Source organism: Octopus sinensis, linkage group LG2 (assembly GCF_006345805.1).
Source record: "Octopus sinensis linkage group LG2, ASM634580v1, whole genome shotgun sequence".
NCBI lineage: Eukaryota > Metazoa > Mollusca > Cephalopoda > Octopoda > Octopodidae > Octopus > Octopus sinensis.
The window spans coordinates 157,801,098-157,814,911 of record NC_042998.1 but is presented as its reverse complement, the minus strand read 5'-3'; the positions used below and the strand labels follow the sequence as shown (position 1 = coordinate 157,814,911).

The 13,814-nt window shown below is 35.3% G+C and overlaps 1 protein-coding gene across 2 annotated transcripts in view; it reads right to left on the bottom strand.

Moving 5' to 3' along the window:
- The window catches only part of LOC115232661, a 442,239-nt gene that overhangs the window by 290,804 nt on the left and 137,621 nt on the right, over nt 1–13,814 (bottom strand). Inside the window, exon 2 of one of the 2 annotated variants that reach the window (XM_029802677.2) lies at nt 9,028–9,084. The exons of the other annotated variant lie outside the window; for it this stretch is intronic. The gene's annotated coding sequence lies outside the window, so the exon portion shown is untranslated. The remainder of the gene's footprint in view (nt 1–9,027; nt 9,085–13,814) is intronic. 2 annotated transcript variants of the gene reach the window in all.

Below are 13,814 nucleotides of genomic sequence, written 5' to 3'. Positions count from 1 at the left end.
ATACATCGATTCTTCAAATATTTTATTTTTAAGGAATTTAAAATTGGTTGCATAACTTAGTTCTGTTTATTATAGTAATATTTTCCAACAACGTGTCATGGGTAATAGCAAAAATCGGTGAATATATAGTTCAAGCGAAATGAAAGGAATGGATTTGTCGTGAGATGTGTAGACTTTCACATTGTATGGTTTTGTTCTCTTTATACGAGAAAGGAGAATACAGAATAACTTAAATTTTAGTAAGTGAATAGGCAATGAGGCAGTGCTGGATGGTGAGGGGTTAGAAGGGAAGAAGGCTATGTTAAGAATATCAGAATTTTGTATAGGTAAGTAGATAAGCACAATAATTTTACAACACAAGGAGACGGAAATAAATTTAGGTAGTTGAATGGATGGAGTTGGACATAAAGCTAAGTAAGAACAATACTTCAAGAAAGCATATATGGAGATAAATAGTTACGTAAATAGTAGTGTGGGATTGATGTTGTTAAACAGAAAGCTGGAATGGAGCGTCACCTCAGTGAAACACTTATATACAGATATGATAATATTACAATATTATGAGATAGATACACTATTGTGCAAGGTGGAGTGAAAACATACAAGAAAAACACACAATTTTACACACATATAAAGCGTTCAAGAATGTACAAAAGAACCTATTATATTTTCGTTTCAAAACATTGGAAACTAACTGAATTGTCTGTGCTGTTTGAAGTGATTTTTATGAAGTGATATGTTATTAAAAAAATTCGTTTGTTTGAAGAAGTAGTATGGTTTGAAATATGACAAAAGGCTAACAAAAATAAAGAAGACTGAATTAAATTATTGAAGAAGGAAAACACGTTATTAGTGTAATTGATATATTTTTTAACTTGACAAACTTTATTTCTGAGAAAGACACACTATTCCAGCACAGCATGTAAGTTTAAACAGGATGTAGTTTTGTGTTTGATATTATAGAAAATATACATGACATATCTTATGATGAAAATGTTTTGAACGAAAATACTTATGTCAAAGAGTATTACAGCAAATGTGTTTACGACAAAAATAAATAAGACAAATTTTGCTGTGGCAAAAATATTCGTGGAAGGTTAGCGACCGGTTCTCATTAAAAAGAAAAAAAAACATAAGGAAGATTCAAAATCCGGTTCTATTAGCCAGCTCCGGCTCAGTCGTGTGCGTACTACAATAATGCAATTAGGAAGTATAACAAGAAAAAAATTCCTTCTTTGTGAGATGAACGGTTCAATGGTATCGCTTATCACTATCATAATGATAAAACTATACACCATAATACAGACAGCTTTAATGTTGAAGTTTTAGAAGTTGAAGTATATTTGGAACAGAACTAGTCTTACTGTCGCCCCTATATTCGGTAAATTCACTGGTATCGACGCAAATGTCATGTTTTATATTGATAAACCTGAAGGAATGTCATGTTTGATGCATCACTACAATTCCATTAATATTTGCCCCCAAATCGAACAGATGCCAATACAACTAATAGTAAGTTTGCTATTTTAATATTTTATCCAATAAGATATATAAACTGCTGACCAATATAATTTTACGATAACCATGAAAAATAGCGACTTAACACCTTTCTTCCTCAGTCCAAGTGGTTGACGTGTAATCGTGACTCAGGCGCACAGCCACGCTCAAACCTACACCACTTGTCTTTATCCATTTCAAAGTCACTTCCATCTCATAACTTTCAACGGTCCAACCAGAATGCTGAACTACTCTTAGTACTTAGTGTACTACAAATTAATGTATATATACGTTTTATTATTAGAACTGAATAAAATATGTACGCATCATTATATTCTTTTCTACTCTAGGCACAAGGCCAAAAAATTGGGAGGAGGGGGCCAATTGATTAAATCGATCCCAGCATGCAACTAGTACTTAATTTATCAACCCCGCACTTAATCTATCAACTTAATTTATCGAACCTTTCCACCAATATGAATAGTAATACAAATACTTGTCGTTAGGTTTACCGGTTCAGTTTAGTTCTGCTGCCTGATTGGAGAGACTTATCTGCAAGCATCAAGTAAGCGCATTTTGCAATGTTTGTAATGAGTTTATCACAACAAGAGCGAATAAGTAGTTCTTTATAGAATCAACTTTGGTAATGCATATTTCAGCCTTCCTACCGAGAGAGAAGACAAACTTTGGGCACTTTCTGTGAAACGCCTGCACAGACACTCTAGAAGCCAAGATCTAGAATATTTTCTTTTTTGTATAGTGGGATTTTAAATTATAAAGTTTTAGGGTATTAAAAACTTAAGCTGAAAAAAAAACGTTTTTAAGTTGTTTTATTTAATACGCATCCCTATAGAAAAAATATATGAAATATGTGGGGATTCACCTAGTACATTGACGCAGCTACTAGGTGGGCACAAAAAAAGTAAGATGACGGTCATAAGGTTCACAACCGCTAGAATTTGGCGGGAATGTAACAACCACTCAAGTGAATGCTATTTCTTCGTGGTGCATTCTTTCAAATGCCAAGCTTACAAAAACGCATCTACAATTTTGAAGCCGAACCTTCTATAATCCATCGGCCCGACGCTAGACAGTTCTGAGCTTCCTATACTCTCTGACAGAAAGAGAGAAAGAGAGAGAGAGAGAAATAGAAACAGATCGAGAGAGAGAGAGAGAGAGAGAGAGAGAAATAGATCGAGAGGGAGAAAAAAGGAAGAAAGATAAACAGGCAGACAGACAGACAGTCAGACCGACAGAGATACAATGTGTATTTCTGAAAGAGAGAGACACAGACAGAGACAGAGAGATACAACGTGCGTATCTGAGAGAGAAATTAAGAGAGAGAGGGAGATGTAGCCGTTTTCAGAAGAAAGTGTTAACTCAGAACTAGAGGAAGACATTGTTAATACACATTGCAATTTCAGAGAAGTAGCTAAGAAAAGGAAGATCCACTACAACACAAATTACTGCCTCAATTTCTTGACCAGAGTCTGTTATGAGTCTAATGCCGAATTTTTCCGCATCTAGGTTCACACTATGAAACTGGCTAGTCACAAGTAGGAAGATATATCAACTAGGGTATTTTTCGAGGCCTTTCACCTGTCAGTAGTGGCCATGTTTCTGCCAAACTACAATCAGTCTGTTCGTGACAGCCGGTATCGCAGGTAAATAAATCTAGTGGCTCTTCTCCATAGATAGCTAATGTATCTCAAATCTGTACTGATCTATACCGAAGAAAGTACTCGTCTCTTCACGTAGTTTACACTGTGCAGCTCCAAAAAGAATAAACAGCATCCGGACCTTCTGAGATGCCTTGAAGTACTATGAGTATGACAGCGGTTTCAAAATTACGGTATTTTTTAGGATATTCAAGGTGATGTTACCAGAGCTTAATGCAGTATTTGGTTTTATACTATTTTATAAGACACAGGATAGCTGATAGCAGTTACTTCATTCAGCAAGCTGGTATCTCACTCTCTTTCATTTTTCTTATTTAACATCCTTGCATCATGCTCGACAAAAAGTACCAACCTTAAGTTGTAGATCAAGTAACACATAAATTATTACTTTTTCAGTGACGATGCGCTAGTTTCATATATTACCTAGCATGATAGGGCAGTGAGGTGAGATAATTATTAAGGCACCAGACAAAATATTTAGTGGTATTGCTTCCGGTTATACATTCTGAGGTCGACTTTGTCATTCATCTTTTTCAGGCCGATAAAGTAAAAATACCAGTTGAGTACTGGGGCTGATGTAATCGACTACACTCTTTCCTCCAACATAGCAGGTCTTGTGCCTGTAGTTGAAAAATATTTTCTAGAATAACGTTTTACCGAAATTTCCAACCAGTTATGTTAGGAATCTTTAATAGAATATTTAAACAAATCATTTAAATATTAGTGTTGACCTCACATGCAACCTACCTAAAATTGTGAACAACCACCACACAAAATGTCGACGCTATCGAGAAGAGAACAAAGTATGCTGCAAGTTATTTTGCACAGTCCGTATGTGATGCAATTTATAACTTGTCGTGAACATCATACTGAGGTTAATCAATCTTGTTTCTTTTAGGACACTGAACTAAAACTACTGGTACCTGTGGAAGTACGTAGCCTAGTGGTTAGGTTGTTGGACTCGTTATCGCTCGTAATATCGTGGCTTGATTTCTAGAAGAGACGGCATATCTGTTTTAAAAAATTTAATACTCCACTGAGTGTAATTCCAGTCCAAGTTGTTGAAAAAGATTACACACAGCAGCTGGGGATTCGGGAGGAGTATTGCGCTCTCGGTCGTTTATACCCCACTGAAATGGGATAAACTCTGGATTAATTATCCTGTAAGCTCGTGTCAGACCTAAGAGATAAGTCTAATAACTGTGACTGGTGGGTCATTTGGAATTTTCTGAGAGAGGTGATACTGTTTCTTTCGTGCTAAACTGAACTATGCCGTGCTAATTGCATAAGATAAAAAAATAATTATGAAAAACAAACAGGAAGAAAGAAAACTGGAATAAGAAAGCGAAATTTGCACAGTTGTAAAAGCATACATGTAAAATTTAAAATCTCAGTATTCACAGACAGACAGATAATTTAAGCGGCCTAAGAAATTCTGCAACGAAGCATCTGCGACAACAGGAATAGCTGCTTCCACGGTATTTAAAAGAATATGCTAAAAGACGAGCAACATTAGAGTATTAACAAATCAATGCCGAAAAACTATTAAGAAAGTATTGTATTTCCATTTTTATTTTCAGTTTCTCACAATTATTTACACCAGAATCTTCTGACAGAATCTTCGACTGCATTATTCTGTTATTTTACAATCTTATGTGGAAATCATACAATGCACTTCCTATTTACTAGAGCTACATTGCGATATCTAATTAACTGATTGAAAATTAGCTATTGCTTATATTTACTCTATTTTCCCCCTATGTTTTCTACTTGAACGTTTAACAAAAGAGAAATAAACAGATATATGGTTATAGTGAAACAAGAAATTAGTATGCAGTACTTTTTTCTTTTGGAAGCGAAATTTAGTAAAAAAAATAAAACAATTGAGCTTAGAAAAATCAAGATTAAAGAACTTATGTTTGCGTTCAGAGAAGTTGTTAAAATAGCATACATACACAAACACACATAGACACGCTCAGTCACTCAGTCACTCACTCACATACACGTACGCAAATAAATGAAAAAAATTAGTAGTTTTATCTGTTATATCCAACTAGGTTATACATTCTGTAATAAAGACTATCCTTTATTAGAGACAAAGATTCCGATAGAAGTCCAAACATAAAGGAACTTGACTAGATACAGCAAAGTACTTAGTGTAGTAACTCTACTGGCTCTGCTAGGTACTGCATCTATCATGTTAGTATTGGGATTTCCATAATAGTACATGATCATTTACCAAAAGCTCTTTAAAATCATAAACAAGGTATATATACCGTTGATTTTGTTTCTATGAAATATTAAAAAATTGCACTATTAGGAGTGCTATCTCTTATTATAAAAGGCAGATTTTATCTGCCTTCCTTTGTCTCTTATAGAAATCTACAATATAGGATTTCTTCAATTACAATTTACCTAGCATTTTTAAGAGTAGAATACATCGGGTCGTGCCAGGTCCAGTTTTTCAAATTTCAACCCCAATTAAGCAAAATTTCGAGAAAACTCACATTTTGGTGTGTAAGTGAAGTGCTTTTCTTAGTGTGGGCTACAGTACACACACACGCACACACACACAAACGGAGCGACCTGCTTCACTGATGCTATCACCCTAATTTCTCCTCCTTTCTCTTTGCAAGTGTGCAACGATTAAAGTGAAAGTATTTCTCTTTGCAAGTGTACCTTAAACCACTACTCAAAAAAAAAAACAACACAGCAAACAGAAACAAATAAATACATAACGATTTACTCCTCACACAATTTCTTCAATTAGAGTTTACCTATGATTTTTCAAAGTACTTCCATTCGGTCATGGCATACAAAATTTCTTTCAATTTCACCCCCATTTCAGAAAAAATTCGAGAAAACTAAATATTTTACCATTTCACTCTGCAAATTACTCCCACTTCCTCTTTACACACATAGACACGCAAATATATAAATAAAATTGTAAGCTAACGTGTGTGTGTGTGTGTGTGTGTGTGAGTGTGTGTGTGTGTGTGTGTGTGCGTGTGTGTGTGCGAGGGTGCGTATGTGTGTGTGCGTGTGTGTGAGTGTGTGACAGGAAAGATTTTTAGGACGAATATAAGATCTAAAGTATATCCAAGTAGCAGAAAGATCGCCCAAAAGTCTATATAGATATTTAAATATATTTATATATTCATCTATACACAGATGTATTATAATGTGTGTGTATATACTTCCATAGACGTAACCATTCACTCCGCACAAAGTTTTTAGGACGAAAATAAGATCTTAAGTTATCTCTAAGTAGCAGAAAGATCGCCCAAAAGTGTATATAGATATATAAATGTATTTATATATTCATCTATGCACACATGTATGCATAACGTGTGTGTATATATTTCCATAGAAGTAACCATTCACTCCATACAAAGTTTTTTAGGACGAAAATAAGATCTAAAGTTATCTCTAAGAAAAAGAAAGATCGCCCAAAAGTGTATATAGATGTATAAATGTATTTATATATTTATCTATACACACATGTATGTATAATGTGCGTGTATATATTTCCATAAAGGTAACCATTCAATCGATACAAAGTTTTTTAGGACGAAAATCTTTATATATAAAAGAAAGGTTGTGTGTCTGTCTATTCCGATTTAGATTCCTAACTACTCCCACATTTTGCGATGCAGTTTAACCAAAACCGGGTATCTTATAGTCGTGATTCATATCGAGCCCTTCTGGGTATTAGCGCGCGTCTACGATGAGTCTACGACTTTACAAATAATTTACCATCATTTTTTCCATTTTAATGCATATTTTTTAAATAAAGGGAAGTAACTCTCAAACTTCACACCAATATGCGTGCTCATATGCGACGTAATATCACATCAGCAGCATTTCCTCACACCCTCCTTGCACTTGGCGAAGGCAAAATACCAGGGGATGAAACTGGTAATATTGCCATCGATTCCATTTGTACCTTTGTTAAGACGCCTTCTGATCTCAGAGATGCAGTGTTCCCAGATCTACAAGCTAATTATCAGAATATGGATTGGATTGGCCAAAAGGCTATACTGGCCCCGAGGAATAAAACTGTTCACCATATTAATGATGAAATGCTAATACTCATTCCTGGGGAAGTCTATGTATATCAGTCTATCGATACAACTCCTGACGCAGAGGACGTCATCAACTATCCAATAGAGGTACTCAATTCCTTTGAGCACCCCGGACTACCACCACACTTTCTCAAACTTAAAGTTGGTGCCCCTATAATGCTCATCAGATATTTGGTTCCCCCAAAACAATGCAATGGCACACGTTTGATCGTTAAGTCCTTATCTCCCACCGTAAACTTATATCAATACTTGCCTGAATAATCATCATAATTCAGTGCAATTATTAACAGTACTTTCAAGCAATTCAGCCCCGAGCAACGCCGGGCAATTCTGCTAGTTGGTACAAATATCAAAAAAAATTATTCAAATAGCATTTGCTAGTACCATGTTCTGAAAGTAGTACGATTATGTGGTTCTAAACTCACGTAGGTACGTTTTTCTCTTCTCTGGAGACAACAATATGAATACTGTGAAATAGAAAAACAAAAGAGGGGTGGGGCATAATGAGATATATTTATTGCATTTTATACTTTGAGAAAGAGGATCTTGGAAAAATGGCATATGATACGAAATTAATGAAACGAGTAAGTAAATCCTCGACATAAAATATTCTCTATAGCTTCTTCACGATTTTCTCTATAGCTTCTTCACGAGTAAGTAAATCCTCGACATAAAATATTCTCTATAGCTTCTTCACGATTTTCTCTATAGCTTCTTCACGATTTTCACTTACTGATATATTTATGCACCATGCAGTGAAAGAGATGAAATTATTGAAATTAGTTATTACTAATTTTCCCCATTTTAGACATCATTTTTTGGAAGATTGAAAATAATCAAATTAGACATTAGTGTGGGACAAATTAACTTGGAACCCTACAGAGAAGAGAATATTGATTGTTAAGTACTAACATTTTTCCATATATTTTGTTATGAACCTCCATTACAACTGGGTCACATTTGAGGACAAATTACTTGAAAAAAGTACCTGTCACCTGACTGTTTCAAATCCTCTAATCTTCAACAACATCAACAACTATGTTGACCAATTTCTACTCCCAGGGATGAGGCAATAGTATATGATTATGCAATACTCGCAGTGTAATGATTTCAAACAGGTAAGGAGAAGATAACAGGAAATCAGAAATTACTCATTTTGTCTAGATACCAATCTTGCCCCACTAAGTCTTTGGGACTATCTTTAGCTAACTGTGTGATTGCAGACGAAAAGGAATGTCTTACCGGTTCGATCTTGTAAATAACTTGGAGTACAAAACTACGGTACAAAAGCATTTACGTAAAGATATTTTCAAAAGTTTCAACCAAAAATGCGCCTATATAAATATAGCAGCAACCTTTCGTTCCCCTTGAAGCATTGAAAAGAATGTACGATTTGCACGTTAGTACCATCACTGAATTTAAAGAAAGTGAGAGGGAACAGAGCAGAATGCCAATGGAAATTGTTACAGCATTATTGATATCTTTTATATTCTGAGTTCAAATCCTGCTGAGGACTCCTTCCTTCTTGTGGTATCCACAAAATCGAGTTCATTCCACCACTACTGTCTTCAACATATTTACTATCAAATGCGACTTTAGGTCAGAATTATTGTTGTTTTTAAGCTGGAATCGTCGGCAGAATCACTGGGCTGGCTGCAATTTTTTACACTTTTTTTTTGCCTTGAAATCGAAACCATGTAAAACAAATTTAGTTATTTTAAAAGAACTTTAAATAAAAATAAGATCATATAAATGAAATAACTCACCTCTAGTATATGCTTTTCAGTCAGGAGTTGTAAAAATATCGACATGTTAAGGGAGCCCTGAATAATAATAATAATAATAATAATAATAATAATAATAATAATAATAATAATAATAATAATAATAATAATAATAATAATAATAATAATAATAATAATAATAATAATAATAATAATAATAATAATAATAATAATAGTAACTACAACAAGGACACTAGAAAGAACAACAAAATGAACAAATGGAAATAAATGGAACTGCGTGACAAATTAATACAGCAAACTAAAATTTTTGGATGTGAATTCCGCTAGCTTTGGTTGATGGCCGAGAACTTGAAATGAAAAACTGAAACGTTGATTATGGACGTTCAGGAACAAGCCATTTAGCGCTAAACTATTCAGTACAATTCTTGCGTAATTAAGCCAGCAACACCTAGTCGAACGAACACTTTCGCGCATGCGTGATACAATAATGGTGATGTTCTTTACTGTTATATGTGAATGTAAATATGTTTGCAAATTGTTTTTGTTACATGTTATTCTGTGTTCTGAATACTTTTATTTTAATAAATGTTGCTTACTGCAAGTTAGGGATGATACTTTTATGATTTCATTGCTTTCAGGCTTAGCTTAAGGTATTTTCGCGCCCGACATAAAAAAAATGCGTCTGCGTATACATTGCCGGACTCATAGAGACTCGAACATTGCTTAGAAAATATTTTTCATTTTTAACCACGTATATAGTATGCACTAGAGATTTTGACCTTTAAATTTTGGGGAAAAATGCGGATTATACTTGAGGATTTATGGTAATAATAATAATAATAATAATAATAATAATAATAATAATAATAATAATAATAATAATAATAATAAAACTGGGCCCCATCTGCAAGGTCATGCGCTGTTTATCTTGATATGAGATCACCATGTCGCGCACATATGGTTGTGATGCATGTGCCTGGTATACCCTTATCAGACGGGTAGTCATGATGGGTATATTGGGATCGTATATTTTACCCCAGTGTCACTTTCATGGCATGAACTGCTCTCTCACTCAATAATAATAATAATCTAACAATAGGAAAACCTAACAATAGCATTGATAGATAATAGGAAAGCCTATGATATGATCCCACACTCATAGATAAGCGTATATTTGAGTATATTCAGTATAGTAGACAACATAAGAGAATTAATTAGCTGTAGCATGAAGAAATGGAAAGTAGATCTCTACTCAGGTGACACACTCTTAGGGATAGTTAATATCAAAAGAAGTGTTTTGCAAGAGGTCTCGTGGTCCCCTTTAATATTTGTTTCGTGTTTGATCCCGCTTAGTTTAGTATTACGGAAGGCAATGGCGGGGATTAGTTCAGAAAGATTTATGGAAAAATTTACCATTTGCTCTACATTGATGATCTGAAATTTTTACTAAGAATGAACAAGAGATAAATTCTTTAATACAGACAGTAAGACTCTTCAGCAAAGATATAGGCATGGAATTTGGCATAGATAAGTGTGCAATATTAGTCATGAGAAGGAGATAAATAGTCAACAGCGAAGGCATCCAATTGCCAAATAGCCAAAAATTAAAATCATTGAAAGGCGTAGAGAGTTGTAAGTATCTGGGAATTTTAGAATCTGACAGAGTACTAACTACAGAAATGAAAACGAAAATTGAGGAGTACATCAGCAGGGTGAGGAAGCTAATGAAGTCAAAGCTAAATAGTCCGAATCTAGTGAAGGCTGGAAATACTTGCGCAGTATCATTACTTAGATACTCATCAACTTTTGTATATTGGACTAACACTGCATTAGCGAAGGTAGATAGAAGAACTGGGAAGAAATTTAATGTGAATAGAGAATTCCATCCAAGGGCAGGAGTAACAAGATTATACCTAACTAGAAAGGAAGACAGAAGAGGTTTAATATGAGTAGAAAACTGCGTGTAGTTAACTAGAGTAGATATAGACTCCTATGTAGGTAATAGTGAAGAAACTTTATTAAAAGCTTCCAGAGTCACAGCAAGACATAGGGAAACCAAAAACCCCAAACGAAGGTAAAAATCAGAAAAACGAACAGAAATTATCTGACTGGCAGGAGAAGGCGTTCCATGGTAGATTCCCAAAGATAGTTGCAGCAAATAGTAGTAGTGAGATATGGTTATGGTTGCAGAAAGGAAAGCTGAAGAGGGAGACAGAAAGTTTGTCAGTTTGTCAAGCATCAATGGATAAAAGCCAAGATAAAAAAAGCCAAGTAGATTCTCAATTTAGATTATGCAAATCAAAAGAGGAAAGCGTTACTCATACAGTAAGTGAATGTAGCATGCTGGCGCAGAAAGAATACAAAAAAAGACAGGACAATCTAGGGAGACCAATCCACTGGGAGCTATGTAGAAAGCTAGGATTTGAACATACAGAACAATGTTATAAACATGAACCTAGTAAAGTACTAGAATGTAAGAAAGTTGGTAGTTGTAGATGAAGAGAATAGTAAGTGCCATGAGAAATGTTTGTATATTATGACTATCTGTCTTTACGTTCTGATTTCAAATTCTACCGAGGTCAACTTTGCCTTTCGTCTTTTGGGATCGATAAACTAAGTACTAGTTGTGTACTGGGGTCGATCTAATCAACTGGCCCCCGCCCCAACAAATATTTCAGGCCTAGAAAAGTATATTGTGACAGTTACAGAATATAGAAAGTAATGTAACACCAATGACTATATAATCAAACCAAAATATTTGTTACACAAACGTAAACGGAATTACTATTTAACCTTAGAATACATCGTACATATTCAAAGAACCTTCTTGGTTTAGTGGTACGGAACGGTTTTCTGGTATTCTTTTACTTGTTTCAGTCCTTTGACCTGTACGGTCGACCTAGATAGCATGTGTAGACGAGGTACCGATTACTGGAAGCTAAACAAGTCGCTATTGGACTGTGAAGCCTACAGGAAGCAGATTAGACAGTAATGAGGGCGTTAACCGTATCCATTATCAACAAATGGTGGTACGCGCTGAAAAGAACCATGAAATTTGAGTCGATTAGGTTTAGCAAAGAATTAGCTAGTGCTAGAAACAAAGTAGAAAAGGAACTAGTTAAGGCATTAGACGAGGCAATGAGGCCAGGTGGTGCATCAAAAGTGTTAGCGGCGAGGCTGGCACTCGACCAACATCTCAAAGCTAAACACAAAGGGTGCATTGTCAGGGCTAAGATCCGTGCGATGAGACAGGAAGGATCAACGCGACCGGATGGGCCCGGGTGTTAGAGAGCCAGCGTGGCAACAACTCAACCATTCGATTTTTGACGGACCCATATGGTCGATCAATAAACGAACCCAAGAAGATGTGCAAGGTGTTTCACGATTATTTCGCCCAGCTAATCGGGAGGAGCGGCGGACTGGAGCGCGGGGAGAAGCTCACAGACTTCCTTGCCGGTTCACCGCATTGTAAATCACTCATTCTCATTTAATTGTATATATTTTAATTGTTTGTTTATTCATACGTTTCGTCTCATTCGATACCCTGACCCCAATGTGTGTTTTGTCTGTCCTCGTATCGGCCGGTCTTTTTCTCAACCTCATGGTTAATAAAGAAATTGACTGGAATTGTCTTAGTTGTCTTCAGAAGTGAAATTGACATCCAATATTTGCTGAGTGTCTCTACTGATTTAAGTATATCTATCTCTCTTTCTCCCTCCCTCTCTCTCTCTCTCTCTCTCTCTCTCTCTCTCTCTCTCTTTCTCTTTCACTTCCTTTGTGTCCCTCTTCTCCTCCGCTTTTGATTTAATAACGTGTATATGTATGTGTATCTACTCCTCTTGCGATGAACGCCGTCACCACTCACTGTCTCTTTCACTATCTTCCCATCTCACTTCTCTCTTTCTCTCTTACTTCCTCTCTGTCCTCCTCTCCCTCGCTTTGCCACTTCTTTGAAGTGTGACACACACCACAGGTACGTACAAAAGCAAAACGTTAGCGTATTAATTTTATTGATAATAGTAATGATGATGATGATAATAATAATAATAACAACAACAACATGTTCAGTAGATAAATTCATTGAATAACTTCCGAAAAGAAGTCATATGAATAAATTTAGGAATTTTATGATTATAACTAGTCATGTGTGGATAATTTAAGCCATTACACAAGCTGATAGTTTAATTAATAATGGTATTATAGTAATTAGTCATAAATCTGACGTGTGGGATATGTTACTTATAGAAGAGTAATGTTTCGTCAGATTAATCAAGATGTAAGGAAACAATAGGAGACGCACATGACATTTATGTTAAGAACAAGAAAAGGAAACTTTTTAAAATGTAAAGGTCAAGTGTAGTAAACCTTAAGTTTAATTTCCAACAGTGAAACTACATTCATTGAGGTGTGTGTGTGTGTGTGTGTATTGTCAAATGACATTGGTCTAATTAAGTAAGCAAAAAAGACTTCTAATATCTGTGCACATTCTCAAAAACATATGAAGCATATCGACAACAACACAAATACGTATCTGCTTACATTTATTTGCAGAAACAGAGGTGAACTCAAAATATAGGATTTGATAGAACGGAATGGTTAATACACACACGCACACACACATACAAGCACACACAAATACACACACACACACTCAGACACACACAGATACACTCTCACACAGACATATATATATATGCTTTCCTCTGGCCTTGGCCATGTGGTCGTTTATTGAGATAACAAGCTCTTTAGGTGTGCTTGTATGATAAGAAGCTTGCTTCCCAACCACATGGTTCCGAGTTCAATCCCAC